The sequence below is a fragment of the Protobothrops mucrosquamatus genome, unplaced genomic scaffold (genome assembly GCF_001527695.2).
Source record: "Protobothrops mucrosquamatus isolate PMUCROS unplaced genomic scaffold, P.Mucros_1.0 scaffold506, whole genome shotgun sequence".
In the NCBI taxonomy this organism is placed as follows: domain Eukaryota; kingdom Metazoa; phylum Chordata; class Lepidosauria; order Squamata; family Viperidae; genus Protobothrops; species Protobothrops mucrosquamatus.
Genome location: NW_015386822.1, coordinates 473,581 through 483,652, shown reverse-complemented (window position 1 = coordinate 483,652; position 10,072 = coordinate 473,581).

Here is a 10,072-nt window from a genome sequence, read left to right as displayed (position 1 = left end):
GACGCCGCAGCATGATACCGTGGTCTACAGTATCAAAAGCCGCTGAGAGGTCCAAAAGAACAAGGACAGAGGAATAACCCCTGTCCCGGGCCCTCCAGAGATCATTAACCAACGCGACCAATGCCGTTTCCGTGCTGTATCCCGGCCTGAAGCCCGACTGGTATGGGTCCAGATAGACTGTTTCATCCAGATGCCGAGGCAAGCCGCTACCGCTTTGGAGACCAGCGGCCATCCAAGTGCTGATTATTACCACCTGTGCATGCTGTAAACATTGTGGGGAGTTGCCCTGGCAGAGCGAGCTGTGACTGCAGGGTGTTGATTATCTCTGCTCGTGGTTTCTGCTGCTGCTTGGAGCCTGGGAATTCGTTCCACACATACCCCTCTTGTTTTCTCAAATGGCTGCTACGGACTATTGACTATTAATGCTACGACTGCCTGAGGCTGCTAAATACTGTTACGCACTGACCACTGTGGTTAGGGGTTGGTCACCTTTGTTCCTGCAAATCCCCCTCTGATGACGAGAACTTGCCATCTCTTCACTCCGTGTGAGCTCCTGCTGAAACTGGACAATCTGTCAATGCCTTGAGAGTGCAGCTGTTGAGCGGAACTAAAGGGGGAGGGTTAGGAGGGCCTGTGCTTTGGCGGCCTCTGAGGAGGTAACGCTACAGAGGTATTTATATTATTTGAGCTCTCTTCTCAGATTTTACCATACTTTTAAATATTTTTTTTATTTTCACAGCAACACTAGGTAGAGAAGTCAGTAAACATGACCAAATGAACTAAATCTACTTTATTGTAAAGCTGCAATAACAGAATCTTGCAAATCTTAAAGTACAAATCTCCCATTGTCTCATTTATAGTCTGAGAAACTAGGGAGAGTGCTTTCTGAGGTAAAGTCCACCAATTATGCAGCTGTGGGCTACGCCATCTCTTATGGACAGTTCTCTAGGCCAGGGCTTTTCAACCTTTTTACAGATTGTGCTACTTTTAGGACATAACACTATTCGAGTACCACCAGTGACTTAGCATGGGTCAAAAACTTGATGACAAAAAAAGGACAAAAGTTATAAAGTATACCCACTTACCACACTTTAAATGGGAAACTTGTGCCTGTTTCTCTGACATTAATCTTTGCACTTGTGGCTGGTGAGTGCTTACTGATAGAATTAAGTCAGATTCCAGCTGAAGACAATTCCTTTCCTTAGTTTTTATACACATCAATGAAGAAAACACCTTCTCACACATGTATGTGGAACCAAATGGAACTAACGCTGTGATAGCTTTCCCCCCCACTTCCGGGTACAGTTTTGCAACTTGGCTCCAGAACTCGGTCAGTGACTCCTAAAGTGTTTCTTAATACTATTACATATAGTGTACATTGCCAACCTTCTCACAGGAAACCTGCTTTCCTCAACCCCACAACCCCTTTCAGACTGATTGATTTTCGAAACATTTATTTTGTCTTTCTTCCACTAAGGGTTTCCCATTGGGGAAGGGGGTCAAATCAGTCAAGATGACGGCCAAAAGCATATGCTCAATCTCCATTACTTTTTTACATGAGTTGTGAGGCACATAACAAGGAACAGAATGGGAAAACACCGCAGACAACTTGCTGCAGACAACTCAACGGGGCCAACTCGTCATGGGACAACTCACCATGGGACAATTTAACAATTCAATTTAATTATTTAAAATAAATAAATAAAAATTTTAATTGTTGTCATTCACATTTTATTCTGTCCCCCTCTTTTCCATCCTTTCTTTAATGATTCTATTCTACCATTTCTTTGATATTAGTGTAATTCTTCTCCTGCTGCGAGTTGCCCCATGATGAGTTGGCCATGGCGAGTTATCCCACAGCAAGTTGGCTGTGGTGAGTTGGCCGTGGCAAGTTAGCCGTTGCATGTTGGCTGTGGCAAATTGTCATAGACACAACAAGGATACATGGCTTTTATCTCATGGCTATGGCCACCATCTTGACTTTTTTGACTCCCCTGAATAAACTCCTGTTCCCCACTGTAACTGCTGGGGATATTAGGTGCCAAGATACCACATATAAGATAGTTAATTTCAAAATTATTGGGTTTTTTGGGGGCTGAACTCATCCACCAAATGCTTTTGTCCCTCAGAGATTTTACAAATGCTAAACTACACATAGTCCAGATAAGATTTCTTAGACTACACATGAATGCTATTTCTAATCATTTTTCAGAAGAAAATAACCATGTTCAAATGAGAGAAAGAAAAGACATGAGTCTCAGAATAGTTTAGTAACTACTTTTGTCACAAAATACACATCTTTTTCATATTTTAGAGGGTACAAGGAAATATGTTTTCAGAAAAAAAACTAAGTGCCTTATTATTTTTCAGATCCTCTAACTCAAAATTTTAAAACAAGTAATGTATGAAAGTAAGGTACTTGTTATTTTCCCAACTGTAGAAAGCGTTTGTATAATATGTTCTGGATGTGTTACTCATGGTGAAAAAATAAATAGTAGTTTTGCTTTCTGAATGCTGTTGAAGGGTATATCATAAAGCTGCCCTTGAAGACACTTGGATCAACTTCTACAGTTGATTTACATTTAATCACAACCTTTTTGAGGGCAAGAGCGTTTCTTGAATTAATCTGTGGTCTTAATTCTTTCTGCATAGTCTGCATTTTCTCTTATGAAGGATTTGAGCAACCTTAAGAAACACATTTCTTGGGTTTTCTCCTAATTATTTCCTCTTCCTCCTCCTCCTCCTTCATCTTCCTGCTGTCACTTATTTGCAACACAAGTTACAAACAATTTCATCCTTCACTTCAGAGTCAATTCAATTTGCATTAAGGCTCAAAAGAAAAGACAAACAGCTAAATACACTTTGGTCACAAAAAATTATTTGGGAATTGTAATGTTAAAGCAAAAATCAATCTAGTCTTTCCATATACAGGAATCCTATGGTTCACTGCCAAATATATAACTAAAATATTTTGCTATGGCAGTAGTTATTATTGTTGATGATAATAATATAATTATTCCATCTATTTTTACTTTTCTACAGGAACTCACATCACAAAATATGTATATTTCTAGATTAAGATGAGATTAATGAGCCATATGGGGATTTGTTTAGTTCAACTAGTTCAATACTTTTGTTACAATATCTTATTAACTCTAAATAAGAAAAATAGATGACTATATCTTTTTACCTAAGCACATTTACTTTTTTCATATTTCTTGATGGTGTTTTAACAACTAAGGGCATCTAAGATATGAGTCTCCTGAACGTATGTTTCAAAAGAAATATGGTCTCCTCTTTTTCCTAATATCCATTTTTTAGGGCCAGATAAGATCATTTCTTTGAACTGTAGTGAAGTCTAGTTCTTAGAGGACTTGTAATCAATAGCACCTTCAAAAAATGTCATTGTCTTTTTGTGTTTCATCAAGCTGCTCTTGTTTCACAAGCTAGTATTTCTTTCAAACTTAATCACGGCCCAACTAATTCCAACCTATTGACCTGGAATTATATTTCTATAGGACTTTTTTTTTAATGAGTGGGGATGGGAGATGGGGAGGGAGAATTGAGATGCCCATATATACATTATATGAATGGGAGAGGAAAAGCATAAAGTTGCCTACTTGTGTTGAAGTCTTAGAAATTAAGTAATGAAATTTTGGTCAAAATTTTGCTTTGTTTGTAAAGTTGGGTGTGGTTTAAATTATGAAATGATAAGTGTATGTCCTCTTGATATGGGAGATATTTAAGTAATCATTCTATATCTAGTAACTTATTCCAGTGTATTTTGTGAGAAGGCTTCATTTACATTATGGACAGAAATATTTATTAAAGTAATTAGCATTTAAACTGTTTATGATTATCCCAACAATTGCTCAGAATGTAAATCCCTGTGTAAGCTTAATTCCTCTCCAAATGAATGTTGGCAGTGACAATAACTGCCTGACACACCCAGAACATTATTACTCAATTGCACATATCCTGTTGTAACTAATTATATAATAATTAGTTTTCAAGAACACATTAACTTTTTCTCTGGCACGCTCTTACCCTTCCCCACCTAGTTGCAAAATAAAAATAAAAAAAATAAAAAAATATAGCAAATCAAGTATATAGTGTGTGCTGGTGCCAAGTCTACCTTCAGGTTTAATATATTTTAATAAAACATTATTGCATACTCTCCATATATTTAAATAGATTTCTGGCATGATCTTCTTTCTAGTTTTATGTCTATAAAACTTACTCATTGCACATTATTGAAACTGATCTAGAAAGAAAACTTAATAGCTGCATCATTTCAAATACAATGCTAGAGATCAAAATCTGATTTTCTTGGAGTGGCTGAGCCTAGGGGTGGAGTCAAGAGAGGAATCAACCTGGAGTTATTATGTTCCCACAAATGATCTAATTCCAAACCCTCTTGAATTCTGTTAACTCTTATCTAGTGCCAATTTAGTGCTGACTGTTTGGTGACTAAATTATTGTGTATAGGCATAGGCAATAAATCAGCTTAACTGGAATTTACTATGTGGTTCTGATTCTTCCCGCTCAACAGATTTGTGTGTTCTAGTTTCCAATCATCCAACTGAAAGTCTGTCCAAAATTTTAGTACAAAAGTTTTGAAAACATGAACCCATATGTAAGTCTGGTTATTTTTGCCCTTTAGTGACATTTCTACTGCACTCCTATAGCAGTACTGAAGCCCTAGGAAAAATACTGTGCCATGAATACAGTACAGTATATGCTATACTTTAAGATGAGCAATTTGAGTGAAAAAGTCATATAGTATGAAAATGTTCTGGACTTCTCATCTTTTGTGAAAATGTATAGATTGCCTATCCTACCATTTTTAGCTGCCAAAATCTGCGATAGACAAGAAGGTATTAACTTACACAACCAATCTGTTATTACTTCTTTTTGTAAAATGTGCATTTGTAGAGACTGTTGAATAAGGATAGGAATTTTGCCTAATTGAATATAGAACTATAAGCCTCTTGAAGTGTCCCTTTGAGAGACAAAAATCAAAGCAATGGAATGGCAGTAATTCATAAGATTATATCAAAGGGTGTATATGTGAATACAATTTATTATGAGCTTGTTTTCAAAAGACTGTCCATATGGCAGAGTCACTAATTTGAGCCCCTTATATAACCCTTTCATTACAAAAGCTAAAATTCTTTTCTTTTAAAGAGAAAAGGTAACTTTGGTCAAAATAATTCTGGAGCTATGATTCCCCCCCCCCTCTTCTGTTCAATTGCGTCCAATTCTCTGAGAATACCTGGATAAATCCCTGAAGTTTTCTTGGCACGATTTTCAGAAGTGCTTTGCCATTGCCTCCTATATATGGCTGAAAAAAAGTGACCTGCTCAAGATCATGCAGCTGGATTTGTGCAAAATTATCCTGCAGGAACCAAATAACTTAGAGGGACAGAACAGTTTTCTCTTTTTAATCAAACTACTAAAGTTTGTGCTGTAGCTGTAGATCCTGCTTCCTAACCTGATGCCCGCCCTCTTTATATTAGATTTTCCTAGCCAGCATGACCTAGGAATGGAATTGTTATCTGGAGGGCAACATTTTGAGGAGAAAAAAAAAGATTTTAAATAGGGTCACTGTTTTAGTACAGACACCCCAAGCAAAGGAGATAGTAGGAAAGTGCAATACCACCCTTCACTTTGCTCTACCTACTTCATCTTCCAAGTCAGAAAAGACCAAATTCCTTTAATCTATTTTGACTTTAAATTAAAGAAAAACAAACAGAACATTTTTTTTGCACCTGGCTCGACAAAAGTAACTCGCTTGCTTGACGAGATTTCAAGCAGCCGGGATATTAAAACCCTGAAAAAGGGAGTTTATAATGGAAATGCTGACAGACTATTAACTATAGCATCACTGCTCTAATAAATGGAATAGGCTGTCATAATCTCTAGTTCATAAATATGCAAATACAAGACAGAGGATTTGCTCCAAAGGATGTCTCTATAATTTTAACTGACCTTTACTGATACTAAATGAGCCTGTTGCTTCTGATTTCACGTTTTAAATACAAAGCACCGTCTATTTTGCTTGCAGGATGAGATCCTGTTTTTCCTGGAAAGTGTATCAGCATTTCTACTTTCTTCAATGGAAGCAAAGCAGAACTCAAATGTCAACGCAAGGTTAAAAATCCCACTTGCTGAGCAAAAACCTTCTTGGCTGCAAGCAATTTTTGGGTTGATACACATCCATATTCACGCCAAATATGTTTGCTGAATTAATTACTCTCTTCTCTCTCTTTCTTTTTTTTTTTTGAAGGGGAGATTTCAATTGCCTCTTTTCCATTCATGTGTCAAAGATCTCACTGACCTGCCAAAATTCAGTCAGTCACTCAGTGATAAACAGCCCATCAACACAATAATATCGACTCTGAATATTTTCCAGTTTCCTACTTTGGGCCAAATGGAGGTAAATCCAATGACTTAATATTTAATAACCTAAATGTAATTTGCTTAGAGTCTTTCATTGCATAGAAGAGAATTGGATGGCTAGCAGTTTTTTTTTTTTTAGATTCAATCCTCCTCCCTCCCCTTAATTATTTTAAGCTATTCATCTTGGTATCTGATCCACTGATGCTTCGCCAAATTGCCAGCAGGGGAAAGATCTGTCCAATCCTGAAGCTAAATGAGTCACTGAGAATCAATCTGTTTAGTTTCTCTTGCTTCGGCAGGGTTCCGCTGTCCTGGTCTCATTCAGAAAGAGGGCTTCAGCGTTGGACATTGCTGCCTCCTGTTTCTCCATCCCGGCTCTGTTCATCACAGCTGTTCATGGATTCCAACTGGCTGGACACAAAACCACAGATGCTCCGATGTCAATGCTATGCCGTTCTTGCTCTGATGGAAAATGAAGACATCCGAGCTTTCTCAAGGTTACTAGTGCAGTAGTTTATCAGGCATCTGAAGAAAAATGAACAACATGGACAAATTGTTCAGTTTGTTTTTTCAGCTGCCCCCCAAATTTTGCTCCCAAATCCCCAAACGTTCTCAACAAGGGAATAGCCCCCGAGAAGTGTGGTGAAGAATTTTCACCTTTCTCTCCATTACTTTATAAGCTCAAACTGTCAGATGCATTCATACAGTATACTTAAAAGGAAAATGGTTCATATAATCCTGAAAGGGAGGTGTAAAGGTTTTTGCACTGCCTGCTAAAAAAAAATGCTAAGAAGCAAGCATTTCATATTTCCTTTCTTTCTTCAGAGCCATGATTCAATTACATAAAACTATGTGCATTGCTCTTAAGAACTTCATGTAAGATTAAGATAACTGGTATTTTCATGGTAAATGATTAAATTAGCAGACACTGTTTTATCTTGAACTTTGCCACTGAGGCTGACATTTTTTTTGCACAATTTACTCCCAGACACTGGTAATCTAAACTGCTCTGCGTCTCTCATTTTTCAAAGCATTTGAACAACTAAAGAGCCCTTCTGCCTCAGCCTGATTTGTAAGAGGGCAAGTCTTGACACTCTTTCATCCTGGCATAAGAAACGGCAAAACAGAATATGGATGATTTCTTTATTTCTGTTGAACTTGGATGGGGACATCATTTTAGTGCATAGCATTGGTTCCCTCTTTTTGGGATGTGTGTGTATATGTGGGTACGCTTTGATATTGTGGGAAGGCTTAATAGTTTCAATGATACTAAGAGTGACATTGATGGCAGCTGCTGTCAAGGTCATCCTTTCTTCTCCAGTAAGGTCAAGAGGAATGGTGTGAAGCTAAGGATAACCTGCAACAGGACAGTAGATAAAGCTTTATTAAGTACCAAGAAAGTCAAAGTAGAACAAACTTCAACCCGAAAAAAGGCAGAATAACAGATTTAGAAGGGACCTTGGAGGTTTCCTAGTCCAACCCCCTGCTCAGGCAGGAAACCCTATTGTTCAGGCAGCAGCAATTAAATCAAGTTTTGTATTGTTGTAAAGAGACTGTATGGCTATGACTGAAACTACAAAGGAGTTTGGGTACCAGATGATGACATTTCCAGTATGGGGGAAAGATTCTGGAAAAAGCACAGGACTTGTACAGGTGGATCTGGAACTAATGATGTAACCCAATCAAAATCAAAATTAGTTTGATGGTGCCAGTATCAAAAGAGGAGGAAGGTGCCGCTATTTACAAAGATGATCCAAGAAGTACAGATTTGAATTAAGAAGGATGTAATTCTGTTTCTATTAGAATCAGTGGATATTCAATGAGTATCTATGTTATTGAAGTTAATGAAGCCGATATAGATACAGGGAGGGAAGATCCTGAGGAATTCTGTAACAAATGGCAAGAAGTGCTAAATGAAACATCAAAAAACAATGTAGCCCTCGTTATGGTAATTGGAATAAGAAAAATTAGAGAAATGGAGGAGCGTATAATTACAAGAATACTTGGATTTGATAAATGCAATAATTTAGGACAGAGGCCAATAAGCATTTTGTGAATACAATTCTTTGTTCATTGCCAACATCTGCTTCAAGTGACAGAAATGCTAACTCCTCACTTAGATATCACAGGATAGAAAACCAGAATCATGTGGGCTATCTGTTAGGAAATAGAAATACAGGAAACAGAAAATGTGAAAAGGAAATCCAGCCAGCTGTGACAGTTTCAGGGGCAGATTGTGGAACAGACCATGACTTATTGGTGTCAAACATACAGGTTAAATTTAGAAAATTAAAGAAGGTAGAGCTGCCAGTAAAAACTGAGATGGAGAACATATAGTCAGACAACAAGAACGATATAATGAATACATTATGCACTTAACTTAAGGAGTAAGGTACTTGAGAAGTTATCATAAAGGTATTATAGTACAATATTTCTGGAGTTAAGATGATGTCACTAAATTTAAAATGCAAAATTATACATCCTCGGGGCTTGTGCTTTTTCTTAGGTAGGGACAATAGTGCTGGGTTATTTATTTGTTTGTTTGTTTATTTGTTTGTTTGTTTAATTTGTTTGTTTGTTTATTTATTTCCCACCATTATTATTTTTATAAATAAGTCAAGGCGGCAAACATCTCCAGCAAACTTCCTTTCTCTTATTTTCCCCACAACAACTACTCTGTGAGGTGAGTTGGGCTGAGAGAGAATGACTGGCCCAAAGTCGGCTAGCCGGCTTCCACAACTCAGTTTCCTGCTTTCCAGCCTGGTGCCTTAAACCACTAAACCATACTGTCTCTCTGGTTATTACTTTTGAAAAGGCTTTATGGGGAGCTCCACCACATATCAAGCAACACCCTTGCCAGGTTTGAACCTGCTCTTTTACTCAAGCCACAAACAGAGACCTTGTTGCAAGCCCTCTTCTTTGCACAGGTATTGTCCAGGTGATAGGCTTTCTTAGTGATAGCCCCCATTAACAGAGCACCTCCCATTGGATGGCCCTGATCTTGCTAGCGTTTTTCTTTTTACACAAGTGGAAGCAGTTTAGCTTGGTCCTTAGATTAGATCAGTTTTAAGAGCATTAGATAAACGGGAAAGATCCAATTTCAGTATGTCTCATTGTCAGAAAGTATTAAGACTGCGTTGTTATTTGTTAAAAATTCTTCCACTGAGTTGAACTAATAAGCTAATGTTCCTCTATTGACTGATATAAAATCGAAAAAAAAAGACATTCACCTTGCCTTTCAACCTAAAACCTATTAAGTTAATTTTAGACCTTAAGGGGTTATGAGAGAAAACATACTTTGCCACCATGGGAGTGGGAGCACTACCAAAAAATTTGCAGTGTTCCTTCCACGCTGAGGTAAATGAAGAATCTCCTCTCTGTCTCTTTTAACCTTCCAAGATACCAGGCTCAAATGAAGTTTGGTTGTCCCACAGTTATGATCCAGTAGCCATCTCATGAAACAGGAAATATGAGACAAGAAGGACGATCACTCTCAATATTTTACTTCTATTTTCTTTTAAACTTATATCAGGTTTTTCCAATAATCTTTTAACATGAATGATTTTAAGAAGTGCTTCTTGTTTCTTTTCTTGTTTTTTTCCCCACTCTTCATTTCCTTTCCCCTTTATAGACCTTAGACCAGTGTCTCCAACTCCTGGTTCATGGTACC